Source organism: Prionailurus bengalensis, chromosome B2 (assembly GCF_016509475.1).
Source record: "Prionailurus bengalensis isolate Pbe53 chromosome B2, Fcat_Pben_1.1_paternal_pri, whole genome shotgun sequence".
NCBI classification, from domain to species: Eukaryota; Metazoa; Chordata; class Mammalia; order Carnivora; family Felidae; genus Prionailurus; species Prionailurus bengalensis.
This window is the reverse complement of record NC_057349.1, coordinates 6,933,976-6,951,978: the sequence shown is the minus strand read 5'-3', so window position 1 is coordinate 6,951,978 and position 18,003 is coordinate 6,933,976. Positions and strand designations below refer to the sequence as shown.

General features: G+C 40.1%; 1 long non-coding RNA gene across 1 annotated transcript; it reads left to right on the top strand.

Moving 5' to 3' along the window:
- Positions 1-247: 247 nt before the first annotated feature.
- On the top strand, positions 248-4,293 carry LOC122490590. The gene is made up of 2 exons (XR_006299158.1): positions 248-670; positions 4,062-4,293. It is a non-coding gene; the product is annotated as an uncharacterized LOC122490590 (long non-coding RNA).
- The last annotated feature ends 13,710 nt before the right edge of the window (positions 4,294-18,003 follow it).

The following is an 18,003-nucleotide window of genomic DNA, read 5'->3' as shown; positions in this document are numbered from 1 at the left end:
ATAATTCGATATAATTATGTATCAAAATGCACAGATTTAAAATGAAGATTGTCGTGAATTTTTACACATTGCACAAACATCTTTTTTTTTATGTTTATTTATTTTTGAGACAGAAGGACCAAAGCATGAGCAGGGGAGGGGCAGAGAGAGAGGGGGACACAACCCGAAGCAGGCTCCAGGCTCTGAGCTGTCAGCACAGAGCCCAACGTGGGGCTCAAACCCATGAACCGAGAGATCATGACCTGAGCTGAAGTCAGACACCTAACCGACTGAGCTACCCAGGTGCCCCTGTACAAACACCTTTCAACACCACACAGTGTAGGACCTAGAACATTTCTAGCACTCTACAAGGCTCCCACTCACCCTGCAGTCAGTATACACGCCAAGGGGAGCCATTATTCTGTTTTAGCTCTTTTTGAATATTACATAAAAGAAATGCACAGAATGTATGTTTTTGTACCTGACTTCTTTCCCTATCATCATGTCTATAAGGGTCACCTACATTATCATGTGTATCTTTCTTTCATTCTTTTTTACGGATGTAGAGAGTTCTGTTGATGAATATCTGTTTTCTTTTTTCTAGCGAGGGGCTATTATATGACTACTGTTGTGTACGTAATTTGGAGGACAAAAGCATTCATTCCTGATGTACGTGTATTCACCGGTGGAGGTGAGGGTCATAGAGTATGTAGGTTCAGTAGGTGTCGTCAAATATTTTTTTAAAGTCATTGTACAGTTAACAGTCCCACCAACAATTCAAGAGTTTTCATTCTCCTCAACCCTTTATATTCTTTGTTTTTATTTGAGAAAGAGACACAGAGAGAGAGACAGAGAGATAGAGAGAGAGAGAGGGAGGGAGGGACCGGGGACAGACAGCTGGGGAGAAGGGCAGAGGGAGAGAGAATCGTAAGCAGACCTCACACTCAGCAGGGAGCCTGACACAGGGGTTCTTCCCATGACCTTGGGACCATGACCTGAGCCAAAATTAAGAGCTGCAGGCTCAACTGACTGAGCCACCCAGGCACCCCCAGCTCTTTTATACTTAATTGCAGTCATTCTTCAGGTTGTTAGTGATGTCGTACCCTAATTGGTATTTTTTCTGATGAATAATTATGTTGGGCATTTGTTTATTGCCCTAATATTTTCATAACCATAAGGATCTCAAAGATCAGTTTCAAAAGTTGCTCAAGAAGGGTGGGCATTGGGGCGCCTGGGTGGCGCAGTCGGTTAAGCGTCCGACTTCAGCCAGGTCACGATCTCGCGGTCCGTGAGTTCGAGCCCCGCATCGGGCTCTGGGCTGATGGCTCAGAGCCTGGAGCCTGTTTCCGATTCTGTGTCTCCCTCTCTCTCTGCCCCTCGCCCGTTCATGCTCTGTCTCTCTCTGTCCCAAAAATAAATAAACGTTGAAAAAAAAAAAAAAAGAAGGGTGGGCATAATGTCAGTTTCTTGGCAGTGAAAAAGAAGGTGAAAAGAGAGGACTGTTTACTTAGTACCCCTTATGTTGTATGGACATGGCCTGTGCTATCTCAATTATTTTAACAGCCATTTGTGGTAGATATTTTTAACGAATGGTAAAATTTATATATTTGTGCATAGAATCCATCCAATTTTCTATTCCCTCTTCTCTTCCTATACTTTTTTTAAATTAAAAAAAAATGTAATGTTTATTTATTTTTAAGAGAGAAACAGAGACAGAACATAAGCAGGGAGGGGCAGAGAGAGAGGGAGACACAGAATCCAAAGCAGGCTCCAGGCTCTGGGCTGTCAACATGGAGCCTGATGCGGGGCTTGAACCAACGAACTGTGAGATCATGACCTGAGCTGAAGTCGGACGCTTAACCGACTGAGCCACCCCGGTGTCCCTCTTCCTGTACTTTGATATGCTCTGATTTTCCTTTAACCCCCACATAAGTCAGAAGGTGTTTTTCCAGATTTATGGAGAATAATGGTTATTGCTATGGCTTCTTGATGATATTCATTTAATCCGTTGACAATCTAACGTTATGTGGGGTAGCCTTCTGGTGATTGCCTTCTGGTATTTGAACTTGTATAATAAAACACTATTACCATTATAACTTACAAAACTGTGAACTTGTTTCCATTTTAAAGAAAAACATCCATCCCTTCCTTCTGGCAAAGGAGGAACCCAAACTTTGAATTCTCAAATTGTAGTATGAGAGATAATCAATAACATGTTTGCATCATTGCTTATTTTCAAAGGCCTTTCAGATCCCAGGTTCAAATTAATAAGTAATCTTATCCCTACTCCTGAAGAATCAAATAGTCACACTCTTGAGTCTCAGAAATTCTTCCTTATTTGGGACTTTCTTTTTATAAAACAAATGTTCTCATATCTATACTTAGTCTCATTGACAAAAATCAGCCTGTTTAAGAAAAAAGACACTGGATACAAAATGTTAACCTGAGAGGAAAATCATTAATTTTCATAACCTCAGAAACAAGTTTATGTAGAGCCTCCGTTGGGTGTGTTTGAGTTGGTTGATGGTGTTAGTGACTTTACTACCGGCTAAGAAGTTTCCTACATCCTTACTGTCTCTTCCTCTCTCCTTACTCAGCCCTGCTACCCAAAACAAAACCCTCAACCCAAAGGAAATTAAAAACTTCACTGGAAAAAATAAGTTGGCATTTATATATTAAAAAATATTAAAATATACCTTAAGTATTAACCAAAGCCCTTCTGGTGTGGTTCTCAAGAATGAAGGTGAAACCAGTTAGAAATGTAAACTCAGCGTCTGGAGTTTGTGCTATAAGCATTTTACACAAAGCCGGGTACGTAATAGACCCTCAAAAAAATTGTTTTTTTGATCCATCTGATTTTTCCCTGTCCAGATACTTTTAAATATCAGTGTTGTCCCAGTAGGCTTGTTTATCTTGTGTCTAAGCACAAAGGTTTGTTCGTCTTTAGTATTAATTCCTTTTACAACAAAACTAAACACATCTTCCCTGAAATATCATAATGAGCCATTTAATCTTCTGAAATGTACCAGCTCCAGATCAGTTTTTTTTAAATGTCTTCATTAAAGATGAATACATTATCCACAAGTGTCACCAGGAGCAAAGACATTAGCTTCTGAACTCTTTTGGAAAATGTCAAACGACATGGCCTAAGTCCAGCATGCCCTATTGTACAATTTCTAAATTTACCTTGGCTTATGTTTTTGTGTGATATAATGTTCAGTGGCTGGAGGTGTGCCTATAATTTCAAACCCATGTTTTGCCATACATTTGAGTAGATTCACACAGTTGAGTTGCGAGAAAGTTTATGGATCTGATATAAATGTACTATCTCGTGTTTGGCAATGGTAATTAAATATTTGGATAGACAGGTGGGCTGGCTGCCAGCTCCCCACAGGGGTAGCAATTTCTGATGCTTTTTCCCAAGACTGTTTATTTGCCCTCAAAGTAACTTTATTAAGTTAAAAAGTCACAATAAATCTCTATTGTAGAATCCAACAGATTCAGTCCTTTTGGAGCAATGATGTATTCTAGGGTAGTTTGGAATAATTCAGGTTGATTACCTTCAATCTAATGTCATTTGAAAAGAAAGAAGCAGATTTTCATGTAGATAGAGTGGGTAGCTGGGAATCAATCAATCATGGAAACAAGCAAACCCTGACCTACAGGTCAGGAAGAATGTGGGTGAGACAGTGACCACATTTTTGGTTGGTATTGCTGCTTAAATTGCTGGGAAAGATATTTCTAGACTGTTATTTTGGACATACGTGAGTGGCTATTCTGAGATTTACGGATAGGCTGGACAGGATATGACTGGGTGTGACAAAGATGTGGCTTCTCTGGAAAAGCAACCAAACCAGGAAAGGGGACGGCAGAAATGCAGGAGAGTCCTTTAGATGAACATTCCTGTGTCCCTGACGATTTGAAGTGTTAATCTATGAAAGTGTGTGTGTAATGGAAAGGAAATGTGGTTTTCACCCCCTCGCTCCTGTTCAAGTTTCATTTTCATTATACACAGTGATGGGCTATGGTATGTTCTTGTATCTTGTATCTTGTATCTTATTCTTCTATCTTGTGTCTTGAAGATACACCTCTCCAAGGCAGCATGTGCACAGGCATGGCCTCAGGCTGCAGAAACCCGAAAGTAGGACCAGAAGAGGAAGAACCCTTTAGAATGAAATGCAGTTGGAAGGAGAATCATGAGAGCTCACAGCTTACTTACCAGCTCTGACACGTATATTTGGTAATTGATGATTACAAATGAGAGCAAACCAGCTGTTAAGTGAAAATAAAGACTATACTGCGTTGCTCCCCAAATCCACATGGTACTTCTAATTTTTATTCTTGTGCACGTTACAGTGGTTTCAGACATCCTTCTGGAAATATTCTCTGTTTTATTTACCCAATTCAACAGATAATTGTTGACTATCTTGGTTTGAGAGAGTTTCACATTCTTTGAGTGTGAATTGCTGGGTGGCAAGATAGAAATTAAAGTGGAAAGATCTGCAGTGGCCAGGCCATGGATGGACTGCCTTTTCCTGCTGAACACTTGAGATTTATTCTGTAGGATGTGAAAAATAGGATACACAAAGTGGAACTGGGGAAAGTAATTGCATTTCAGTACTATACTCAGTGCTCACTTTCCTTTTGCTTTATGTGATTAGAGTCTCAGTTCCCAAATTTATCTGAACATTTGGAATCCTCTGGGGATCTTTTGCATATTTCAAAGCCCAGACCACGTCCCAGACCAATTAAATCACAATCTCTGGGAGCGTATGTTGGGGAACATTGGTTTAGGAAAAAAGAAAAAAAAGTGAGTATTACTTGGAGCAGATTGAATGGACTTGAGATGGGTTAGGTCAATTCATTTATTTATTTTACGTTTTTTTTCATGATTTTTTACTTCCTAATTTGTAAGCAATGGAGAATTGGCATGAGGAAACAGGGCCAGGTCCTCTCACACAAACAGAAATCTATTCAATTGTGTTTCTGCACAGGCACTTTGTATCCTGTGGGTAGAATTAAGGGCTTGGGATATGGCATGGAAGAAGATTTTCCAGACACTGTATCTTTGGACCTATAAATTACTCTTTATTTTTCCCACGGAATCATGCCACCTATGAATATTTTCTATATAATATACTAGTATATTTGTGCAATATTGTACTTAGAGAACAAATAATATTTATTTTTGCCATAATGTGGTGATATGTCAGAGCAGGCATGACCACATAGATCCATTATAAATACTATTTCCTTGTTACTCAATTCAGATAGGGATTATTCATACAAAGGGTTTTTCCATTATGTCCAGGGTCACACTTTTTTCTTCCACTTTGTGTTCAAACCAGAAATCTTTCCCTTGGTCTTCCTTGGATATTGAGAAGGACGGTCCCCCCGCCCTTCTTTTTAATTACAAAATGCTAGTTAACACACACACACGTGCATGCAAGCACACACACACACACCCCTAGTGCAGACCAAGAACGCATTCATCTAGCAATTGACCTTAACCTAGAAAGCTCACCTGAGACATGGCAGAGAGTGATTCTGTGTCCCAACTCCAGATCTGGTAAATTTAAATGCGTTGCTCAGAAATCTGCACTTAAAACAATTACTCTAATATGTCTGTTACGGTTGGTCTACTGTCACTGTTAGAAACACTGATGTTAGCAACTAAGATGCAAAGACAAATAAGGGGAAAAAAATTGTCTTGAAAGGGTTTGGGGACAGAAAAACTTTTTGTGGCCTCCATATTTGTCGCAGACATTGTTCTGAATCTGAGCGATTTTTCTCCTGCCACGAGGCCTAAGAAGAATGTCCAAGCTATGCTCTCTTCCATGTTTTAAACGGGCTCTCCTTCTCTTTCTTACTTTTCATGGCCTGATTGCTTGCTCTCACCTCATATGCTTCTTTTTAGAAGTATATGGAGTCTCCTCATTCCTTAGTTTTGTCCCCCTTAATCCAATTTTCTAACTTTTTATTTTATTTTATTTTATTTTATTATTTTATTTTTTTTTATTTTTGTGGTGCTCGGCCATCAAAGGCTCTACCTGGACAGTCCAGCCAAGACAGTCACTAGGGCCAGATGACCCTCCCTTGGCTTCTTGGTCCGTCCATTCAGTCGTAACATGCTACTACCTGGGTAACAGGATGCAGTGGAATGAATGTTGAACTCAAAACCCTGCGATCTAGTCTGGCTTTAGCATTTGCAACAGGATGCCCTTGAACAAATGCCTTTTCTGAAGTACAGTTTCTTCTTCAGGGAGTTGAAAACGCTCATATCTGCTCTGCTTACTGGATGACGTAAACAAAGTGAAACTGCCATATGTCAAAATAATTTGTAAACCTCGAAAGCCTCAAAAATGTCGAAGGCGGTGGGTCTCAAAATGTAGCTGGCATCAGACTCACCTGGAGGACTTATTAAACACGGCTTGCTGGTCCCGGGATTTGTGATTCGGCAGGCCTGGAGGAGGGACAGGGAGTTTGCTTTTTGAGCAAGTTTCCAGGTACTGTTGACGTTGATGTCGCTAGTCTTGGGATCACACTCTGAGAACACTGGTCTAAGGTGTTATAATATTTTACTTTCTCAGTCATCATCTGCTTTCTACAGCTCCTTGTGGATCTAAAACCCCGAGACGCCATTGGTAAAGGTAAAGTGTAGTAAGAGTAATTTGAAAATTGGCCAGGAGTGTAGGTCTTTATAAAGTACCTACCAAATGGGATCCCAAAGCAGCAGAAAACCATCTCATAAGTAAGCTCCACAAGGCTCTAAGACATTTTATTTTAAACCTCGTGTTTTCTCAGATAATCATTGAGTTTACTTTTGGGGACTATGGAAGCGGTCAGTCTTATCCCTGAACCGAAGCGGGATATGCCCGATTGGGGCAACCACGTAGGGGTCTCCTGCCCGTCTTCTCAATGCATGCATGTTTAATGGTGCAATCCTGGGATACCGTAATGAAGAGGAACAGGACACTGTCAGCCTCGAAACACACTTGTGGTGCTACAAATGTTAATGCAGAGAGCACGCGAGACAATTTTAGCTGGAAAATGAATTTACGCCGCTACGTAGCTATGGAACTCTTTGCTACCAAGCCAATATCATTCGGGCTTATGGCTGTTAGACTCCACAAAGGGAGGTTAATTAATGAAACAAGCCTGCTCTGAGATGGTCTAAAGGAAGCCTGATGGGTTGAGCCAACCTTTGAGGTGCCAAACAAGACCACATCTGCCTACACAAGAGAAGGAGTGGGCTGGAGTCAGGAAAAGTTGGAATCCTGTAGATTTGCGTTATGACTCTGGCTTCTCCAGCCTATCTCTGTGCAGTATGTGTACTTGACCAAGCAGTAGAACAATCGGTCCTTTGAAGGAAAGACGGGTCAGCCTAATTGGTCTTTCCCAAGTCATTGCTCAGACTGCTAAATTGAAAAGAAAAGATGGGTCAGCGTAAAGCCATTCACATGACTCTGATTAGCTGCCGAGGCTCTACAAAGGCCCCCGCCGTGGAATCCGTGCTCACTGTTTCTTCAGGGTGCAAGGACGGATCTGGCCGGCAGCGTGGCGCTCCGTTGCCCTCTGCAGGGATGAACAGCAGGAGCCTTGTCTGGGGAAAAGACTCCAGAGAACTGCAGGCCTTAGAAAGATCTATACACTCGTGGCAGTAAGTTTCAAGGCGTGTCCGGCTCATCAAGGGCCTATCCAGTGTGGGTGATGCAACAAGCAGGCAACGTTTTCAGGAGCCCAGTTTAGTGCTTCGGATGTACGCGGCATTTGCTGACTTGGGAAAATGGGGTGATTTTGGTCTTGGAGGCAAATAAGGGAAGGATGAGGGCTGCCTGTCTCTTCCCCTTCATCGGAAGGCAACAGCATTGTGGGTGATGTTAAGATAAAACAGAAACAGAACAACACACGCCATCCCCCGCCCACACACGACTCATTTTTATATATTCAGTACTGATGGTAGTGGAACTAATGAAAAGCAGATTGGTCACAGCAACATAGAAAATCAATTCTCAAGCTCTTTCTTATTCAGGTTTCGATAGGACACTGCTCTCATCTGTGACGTGAGGGTCTCAACGTCATGTTTCAAATGCGTTATTCTTCAGGGTGGAAATGAAGACATGTGCCCCGGGTCACGCACAATAATGAAAAGTGACCTCTTTCTCGAAATGGATGCTTCCCATGGCTTTACGTTTCCAGTCTGATGGGAAAGAACTTGTGTAATTCTCTTCCCTGAGGCTCTTTCTGGTGATAGGAATCACCAGCTGAAAAATGAGACGTGTGCATTACACATGCACTTATAAGTTAATATTGATCAACATTTGGGGTATTTTATGACTTTGTGGTGACCTCATGCTTTCTCATGTCCTCACATGTTAGCAGGACTTGAAACCAGTAAGCCTGACTACACAAATACATATTCAAAGACAGATCAAAGACCGTAGTCTCTAGCCTACAGCCAAAGAACAAGCATTTAATACACGTTTCCTCCAGCAACATTCGCAGCAACATGTCTTTAGGAAATACATGCAGAGGAGACATGGAGGGGATAGGTTAGAAATGATCTCTACAGGGGTGCCTGGGTGGCTCAGTCGGTTAAGCATCTGACTTCAGCTCAGGTCATGATCTCATGGTTTGTGGGTTCGAGCCCCACGTCGGGCTCTGTGCTGACCGCTCAGAGCCTGGAGTCTGCTTCGGATTCTGTGTCTCCCCCTCTTTCTACCCCTCCCCTGCTCACATTCTGTGTCTATCTCTCAATAACAAATAAACGTTAAAAAGAGAGAGAGAGAGAGAGAGAGAGAGAAAATGTGAAGCATCCAAAGGTGAGCCACAAAGATTAAGGAGTTGGAAAACAAGCCCAATTTGAAAAGGGTAAATGAGACGGATTTTTTTTTTTAAGCCGGGCAAAGAGTACTTAGAGGGGGCCAGTTAATAGTGATTTCTATCACGTGAAGTGTCATTAAACAGATAAAGGTGACCCACTATTCTCCATTGTCTGTGAGAAAGGATCAAGAGAAAAATGTGCTCATGTGTTAGCCGTGAGGACTCCTTTTAGATGCGGGGAATAGTTTTCTCATCTGATGTTTCCAAACGGTGACTGCAGTTACTTACCATTTGATTAGGTCATAAAGGTAGTTTCCAAGGGTACTTGACCAAAGAATAACTAATAATGTTAACCTTTATTACATTCTTTTTATGGGCCATGTACCATATTGGGCATGTTATATACACTATGTCATTGAATTTTCATATGAACTTTTTGGGAATTGTATTTTTATCCCCATTTTATGGATATGGTTAATAAGGCTTGTAGATATTAACTACCATGGATATTTAGTGGAGTCAGTTTCCAAACCAAGGTCCATGTGAGTTTAAAAGCCATGTCCTTGAGCACCATGATGTACAACTTTCCCCGCTGTTGTGCCGTTTCCCTGTGTAGGTCAGTTCATATGTTGTTGAGTTGGAGCCTCAATGATAATTTAGAATGCAGATTTACTCTAATAAGTAGCTCAAGGGATATTTAAAGAAGTTAGTAGTTTTGCCTTTTTTCTTGACCCGAGGGGGCAAGTGTGATCTTACGGAGGAAGAGCCCACTCCAGTGGCTTGTTCCATGTGGTTCTGGGGGTTGCAGCTTGTGTTCTCTGGAGTCTTCATGACCACCCCTCACTTTGCCTTGAAGACACTGAAGATGGGACTGTATCAGAAGCACGGGTCCTGAGAGTCAGGCTCTGTAACGAGAGAGCCTTCAGTGCTTCGTGAATGTATAGAAGCAGATGAAGTTGCTCAGAGAGATATTCTCATGTAAGTCCCTGAAAGTCAATATTCCCTCTTCGTACAAGGTCTAAGTAAGTAAATTTCAGCTACATGTAACATCGCCATGAAGATTTCTATGGGTTTGTACAGCTGTATCTGACTATATCTGACGTTGAGAGTCTGATACAAGGTAGGTAAATCAGAGAGAGAGAGAGAGAGAGAGAGAGAGAGGAGAGAGAAGTGTAACATTAGAATTGCTATATAGATCTTCACTATATCACTATACTTTATATTGGGAAAGTGCTAAGCCCCTAAAATATATGTGTACACACTGTGGATAGCATCAGTGAAGTTTGGGAGCCCACGTAGACTTGGAATGGTTGTCGATGTTGGCAATACTTTTATGGTGTTCTGACCACCCTCCTGGGAAGAACCCAGAAGGTCTAGTAGGAGGTGTGCCAGGGCCTGGGCTCAGCATAAGGTAGGCCACCTCGTACAGGGTGCGGATGTGTGTTCCAAATTGTACATTGCGCAGACTTCCTCATTCTGAGGCTGTGCTTTGAGTCTGTGTTTGCGTGCTTGGCACCAGGGCACCCTCCCGCCAGAAATCCAACCTAGAGAATCAGGACAAATAATGCAGAGCAACTCAGCAAATCGGACCCAGGGTGTGAGGTCCAGTGGCCAGTGCCCAAGAATATTACGGGAGGTTGTTTGGATAAAACTGAAAGGAAACGAGGCCACAGGCATGGGCAAAGGGCATACCTAACAACTGAATTGTTGATGGTTTCCAGGTCCGTTCACATCACGTAAGATGAGCATCACGTCACAGCACATCACATAAGAAAGCTTACTCAAGCCTTCAGTGGCACTGAACCTTCATCCATCTGATTTCCATTGGCTTACCTGTGACTTTCCTAATATTCCCTTCATCTTAGTCTTGTCCCTTGGAATAAAAATGTACTGAAAAATTGAGTCACCTCTCCTAATGTTTTTCATTACCTAGCTCCTGTGGCAACCAGTTTGAAGTACCCCCAGAACTACTCTGGATCAGTACTGCTGGTACGCAGGTCGAACACTCACATCGTATCCAGAATCATCAGTGTCTTTAATGTTACTTAGCAGAATTACCAATTGTCCCTGATAAGCAGCTTCTTTAATTGTCCTTGGCTGCTACTGAAAACACACACAATTCTGATGGCCTCCTTCCTCACCCTGGCTACTTTATCTCTCTGAGCAGATAACTGTCCTTCGCCCGATTTTATTAAAAAGAATAATAATAAATAAAGTTTTAAAAGGAGAGGATTTTATTAAAAAATAAAAGAGTCTCATTGGAGACTCTAAATCTGCATTTGCAAGAATCTTTTGTCTCCAAGGAAGAGTGACACTTGTCTACTCTAGAATGGAACCTTCTACCTGGGCATGGAATCCCATAACTGCCTTCCTTATTAGCGACCTTGCTCCAGCAACTAACCCCGTATTGTACCAGGTATTCCCTCATCCTTCACTTCTCTTTTCCCTTGGCACATAAACACAGTGAAGTGTCACCCCTATTCTTTAGAAGACTGCCTCTCTTTCTTGGAGCAATACTCTTTTGTTGTAATCAACCTTCCAAAAATTGTTTTATTGTGTCTACTGTCTTCACTCTCATTCTCCTCACCTCAGCTTGATATAATCTGTGTTGTTTTCTTATCAATCTACTGAAACCATTCATTTTAACATTAACAACATCTTCCTCGATGCCCAATCCGGTGGCTACTTTAAACCTCACCTGACATGATTTCTCGGTGGTATTTGACATTCCTTCCTTTTTGACACATGGATTCCCTGATTCCACTTTCTCGTTTGTTTCTAACATCTCAGACTGTTCTTTATCAGCCTCTAGTTTCAGGTCCTTTTTCTCTCCTTTACTCTTAGATTTTAGGGCACCTCCAGATTCTGTCTTTGGTTTTCTTCTTTCTCCCTTCCTTCTTATGGTGTCCTCAGTCATCTTTTTCAATCTATTGATCTCAATAGCCACAGAGAAGTCAATGGCTCCTAAAACTTTCCCCTCCCCTCGTTGTCTCTTCTGAACTCGAGGAACATGTATCTGATTGCCATTGGAATTATCACTTGGGCATTTTACCCATATTTCAAAATCAACAGCTCTGCTTTAAAATTTAGTGTTCTTATATGCAACCAATGAGGTGAAGAGAAGTGGAGAGATATAAGAATATCATCATTCTAGACCAAAGTTAGAAGTTTGAATAAAGGATATAAATTGGCATTTGTGAGGATTTGATCTGTGTCATAAATGAATCAATAATAATCCTATATGAAGGAAGATACACTAACTGTAAATGGATTGATTACATGCTTGTGCAACGCTTACCTATCAGATTAAAATAAAATGTCAATGCAAGGTCAAAGGTGGTTGGTTAACCCTTTGTGTGAGCACTGGGACAGTTGAGAGTCACACTTATTCCCCACTCCTCATATTTCCACAGGAAGGAGAGAATTTACACTGCCCTCTCAGGAAAAAACAGTATGGGATAATCAGTTACTCTCGGTTCCTCAATGGGTCCCTGGGTCTGGAAGAAATGATGATTGATTGGTGAATTTGGGAGTAAGAATCAAGTGCGGTGTTGTGTTCAGACCTCTTTCTCTTTCTGTCTCCCTCCCTTTTATGTCTGCCTGTCTACAGGGAGGGCAGTGTCTTACTTGGGCTGTTCACCTGAAATTTTAGGGAATAAATTCTATTCAGAGAGAGATTAATCGGAAACCCATTAAAGACTGTCTAACCCAGGTTATATTATCAATTAAATTGATAATATGAGCTTTATAAGTTTGATTTCCTTAGGTTTTTTTTTTTAACTTGGAAAGAGAAGAAAGAAGTACTTATTCACTTTTAAAATGTTAACACATTAGTAGTGACAATTCCACCATAAATCAACTGTGATCAGATATTCTGAAACTTGTGCCTTTGGAAGTTTCTCAAGGTACTTTTCCCTTTATATCTCTTATTGAATCACAATAATTGATTATTTTAATTCTCTAAAAGGGATAACCTTCTAAATTCATTTATACACGGTAGGTAATAGTTTTGATTATGTTTCACATATTTATCATATCTTTTTATACACTATTTTTTTACTTTTATAATCACTTTTATAATCATGTAAGGAATTACATGATAATTAAGCAAAAAGACTCAAAATATCTAGTATTGTCCATGACAGGACTAATATTATCTATCATTAAAATACAATGGAAGTAAAGATCTTTGATATAACATAAAAATTAATAGGTATGAGAAAGACATCCTTTCTTCATGGATTGAAAGACTTAATATTATCGGGATGGTTACACTCTCCAAGCAATCTACAGATGTGGTGCAATCCCTATCACAATCTTAATGGCTCTTTCTACAGAAATGAAAAAGCTGATCCTGAAATTCATATGGAATTGCAAGGGAACCTGAAGAGCCTAAACAGTCTTGAAAAAAGGAGAACTCATGCTTCCTGATTTTATAACTTAATGCAGAGCTCTGGTGATAATTTTAAGAAGGTGTGGTGTTGGCATAAGGACATACATTCAATGGAATGGAATTGAAAATCCATAAATAAGCTTATACATCTACGGCCAAGTGATTTTGATAAGGGTGCTGAGACCATTCAATGGATACAAATAGTGTCTTCAATAAATGATACTGGGCCAACGAAATAGCCAGATGCCAAAGAATGAAGCTGGATTCTTACCTTATACCATGTACAAAAATAAACTCAAAACAGACCTAAGAGCTAAGTATAAAAGTGAAAACTATAAAACTGTGAGAAGAAAACATAGGAGGGAACCTTCATGACCTGGTATTTGACAGTGGTTTCTTAGATGTGACATCAAAAGCACCAGCAACAAAAGAAAACATAAACTGAATTTCATAAAATTTAAAATTTTGTTTAATTGGTGAGCATTAGCAAGAGAGTGGAGAGACAACAAATGGGGTGGAAGAAAATACTTGGAAATCATAGGTGTATAGGTGTTTAGTAACCCCTAAACACCTAAGGGAAATCATAGGTGTTTAGTATCCGGATTATATAAAAAACTGACAATTCAACAACAAAATGAGAAATGACCAAACATGGGCAAAAGACATGAATAGATATTTCTTCTCCAAAGAAGACGCACAAATGGCTACCAAGCTCATGCAAAGCTGTCACCATCATTAGTCATCAGAGTAACGCAGATCAATGCTACTTCAGACCTACTGGGGTGACCAGAAAATATTAAAATATATCACTGGGGTGACCATAAAAATATTAAAAACAAATAGCAAGTGTTGGTGACAATGTGGAGAAATTAAAATCTTCAGGTATTGCTCGTGGGAATGTGAAATTGGGCAGCTTCTGAGGAAAACAGGTTGGCAGTTCCTTGAAGAGCCAAACCAGAACTACCGTATGATTCACCAATTCCACTTTTAGGGATTACCCCAAAGGATTAAAAATGCGTGTTCAGAGAAGCAGTTATATGCAAATGTTCATAACAGCACTCATCACGATGGCCAAAAGGTAAAACAACCCAATGTCCATCAAAGATGGATGGATAAGCAAAATGTGGTATATCCATTCAGTGGGATATTAGTTAGCCATAAAGAGGAATGAAGTTCTGATACAGCTACAAGCATGGATGAGCTTTGAAAATATTTTGCTAACTGGAAGAAGCCAGACACAAGAGGCTACATATTCTGTGATTCTCATCATATGAAATATCCACAATAGGTGAACTGATAGGGACAGAGAGAAGACTGGTGATTAACAAGGGTTGTGGATGGGGAGGAAGGGAAGGGGAAGGAGATTCTTGAATGGATATGAGGTTTCCTTTTGGGATGATGAAACTATTCTGGAACTAGATAGTGGTGGTAGTTTCACAGCATTGCGGATGTTTTCAGCGCCATTGAATTTACGCTTTAAGTTGGTAAAAATGAGCAATGTTATGTATGTTTTACCATAACAAAAAATGAATGTATAAGAAAAGAATTTGATGACTCATTTAATCAGATAACGGGATAACTTTTTAGGATGTTAAGGAAATGTAACGAAAAGATGCTCAAACATAATTAGCTGACACTGAACTCTTCCAATTGTTGTTTCTTATCCATGCTGTAAGATACTAGTTATTTTAGAGACAGTTCTAGAAGCAGGGGAGGGACTGGAAGCAGGGAAAATAAAAACGTGTTCAAGGTTCATATCCTGCAATCACAGAAAAAGACATTACGATATCTGTAAAAGTAGGAATTGTCAGTGTCTTTGAAATCCTCCTGTTTACTTAGCTATTGTTTTAATATTTATGCTCTACTATTGAAATGAAACCTTTAGTGATTTCCTAGAGCATGGATTATGTATGTATGTTTTGGAAGAAGGAGAGCAAAGGAACCATTCAACAAGATATGCACAGTTTTAAAATATAGATTTATAAGCAAAAAAGTTTTTGTGTACATAAAAGACCTCTTCTGTGAAATGAATATTTCACTTCCTTAAAGAAGAAGGCTAAAATGTTTTATTCCTTGCATAACACACTGAAAAAATACTTGTTTCTGACTGTTGATTAATTCCTGCATAACATGCATAACATAGTTTTAAGGGAAAAAATTGTCTTATAAATTTTATTATTTTTTTATGTTTTTATTTTATCTTTGAGAGAGAGAGAGAGAGAGAGAGAAGGACGGAGAGAGTGAATGGGTCAGAGAGAGGGGGTGAGAATCCCAAGTAGGCTCCCTGCTGTCGGCAGACCCTGATGTGAGACTGGTCCTCACGAATGACTAGATCATGACCCGAGCCTGAGTCAGATGCTTAACTGCCACCCAGGCACCCCTTGGGAAAAAAAATTTTTTTTAATGAACAAACTAGGTCTATATTAATTAGATTTTTACCAGTGTGGCGTATGTTCCCATCTAATTATGCTCTTTCAAATTTCAGTAACTGCAGGTTCCCAATTGCTAACTCCATCTTATAAGCACACAATTTGTCAAATCTCATTTGCCATCATGAGTGGAGTTTTTAGGAGCCTCGCCCCTCTTGCAGAGATGTCTTTAGTATTCTTCTACTCAGTGGGCATAATGGCTTGTGTTTTCATGTAGAGGTAAGCTATGTTCACCTGTTTAGATGCCATTTATAAAAGAGAGGTGGAAAGCAAAGGCTATTTATCAGATTTTTTCATAAAAGTTTTTTTATTTTATTTTTTTTCAAAAATTTTAAAATGTTTTTAACATTTATTTATTTTTGAGAGAGAGAGAGAAAGAGAGAGAGCAATCAGGGGAGGAGCGAAGAGAGAGGGAGAAACAGAATCCAAAGCAGGCTCCAGGCTCTGAGCCATCAGCACAGAGCCTGATGCGGGGCTTGAATTCACAACCTGTGAGATCATGACCTGAGCTGAAGTAGGATGCTTAACAGACAGGGCCACCCAGGTGCCCCAAGTTTCTGTATTTAAATTGTAAATAATCAGATGAATCCAGGGCAGATACCAACAATTAACATGTTACTGAAAAAATGACAGAATGAAATACACTCATACAGTTTTATAAATATATTTATTTATTCCATATTTATATATAATTCTATAATTTAATTATGCATGTAAAATAAAGTATGTATGTTTTATGAGGCAGAAAAGAAGATCTGGTTCCTCTGCACTTTTGGGCAAATGGGAGGATTGGCCTAGTGATAAGCTCTGTTTCAGTCAACGAAATTTAAAAGAACATAACATCTAGATGGAAGCATTTGAGAACCAGTGGGCAACTCTTCATCAGCCCCTTCCACTTTAACAGCAATCAGAAATGTTTCAGCTGTTGTAAATTCCATAATCATGAGTTCCTATTTGAGGATATGGAACCGACTTTTCACGGGACCAAAATGAACATGTGGCGTTAGTGAGTTTTAAGCCATTAAGAGTCAGGAACTGCTTGCTACAGCAACATAGCCTCTCTTTTACTAATATAATATATTCTAGGCTTAGGTTGGGCCATAAGTGCAAGACAGCAGGTAATATGCATGTATTTGAAAATGTACATGAGGTGCCATGATATGCACGAATGTATACGTACTCCTATATTGCTGATTCAATGGCAATTTTCTTCTCTCCAAGGAATTGGTGTAACCCTATATAGATCATCTTTAAGTTACCAGGGGGTTATGACCTGAGAAACCTATCTTGTGTTGAAAGTATAGGAAGTCAAAAATGCATTTAATACACCTGACCTACATAGCCTAGCCTTCTTGCTTGGAACACTTACATTAGCTTAAATCTAGGCAAAAATCATCCAATACAAGGCCTGTTTGATAATAAAATGTTGAATGTCTCATGTGAGGCACCGGATACTGTACCAAAAGTGAACAACAGAATGGTTGTATGGGGACAGAATGGCTGTAAGGTATAGGTTGTCTGCCCTCGCTATCACTGCCTGCCTGGAACCACCACCACCGCCCGCTCAGCATCATGGGAGAGGATCTTACGGCATATCGCTGGCCCTGGCAAAGATCCAAGTTCAAAATTCAGTGTCCAGTTTCTATGGAAGTTGTATGGCTTTCGCCCCATTGTGAAGTCAAAACCTGTAAATGGAACCGTTGCAAGTTGGGCACGTGTCTGTGTCAGCACAGGGATGTATTTGCCCTGGCTCCTGTCTATACCCACTTCTGTAGTCAGCAAGTTCAGGACACTTCACAGCTCTATTTCCGCGTACCAGACTCTTCCGTACTAATCAACCTTAGACTTATTACTTCTTGGTAGAATGGCTGACACATGGATTACATAGTGTTCTCATTCTTTAAGCCTCTAATTTTGGAAACTTAAATCTATCAATCGTATCTTTAATATTCTATTTAAATTACCCATACCTGTCTTCTAATTGCCGAATGACCAGAAATGGAAAAATCCTGGAAAGAGGACTCTGGTTGTATTTTCTAAGAGTCAGCTGAATGCTTCCCGTGGTCTTTTTGCTGTCTCCTTAGGGTTTTGTTATCTTCTTGGGATTTTTGTGGAAAATTTCGTTGTCATAGAACCATGAAATTTGCCTTCACTGAAACATCATGATAGTAATTATATACTTAAATGTGCAATTGTATTTTTTAAATGTCTCCTTCAACAATTAGGTTGTCACTTGGAGGACTTTTCTTTTTTCTAATGTTTATTTACTTTTGAGAGAGACAGATACAGAGTGTGAGTGGGTTAGGGGCAGAGAGAGAGGGAGTCACAGAATCCGAAGCAGGCTCCAGGCTCTGAGCTGTCAGCACAGAGCCCGACGTG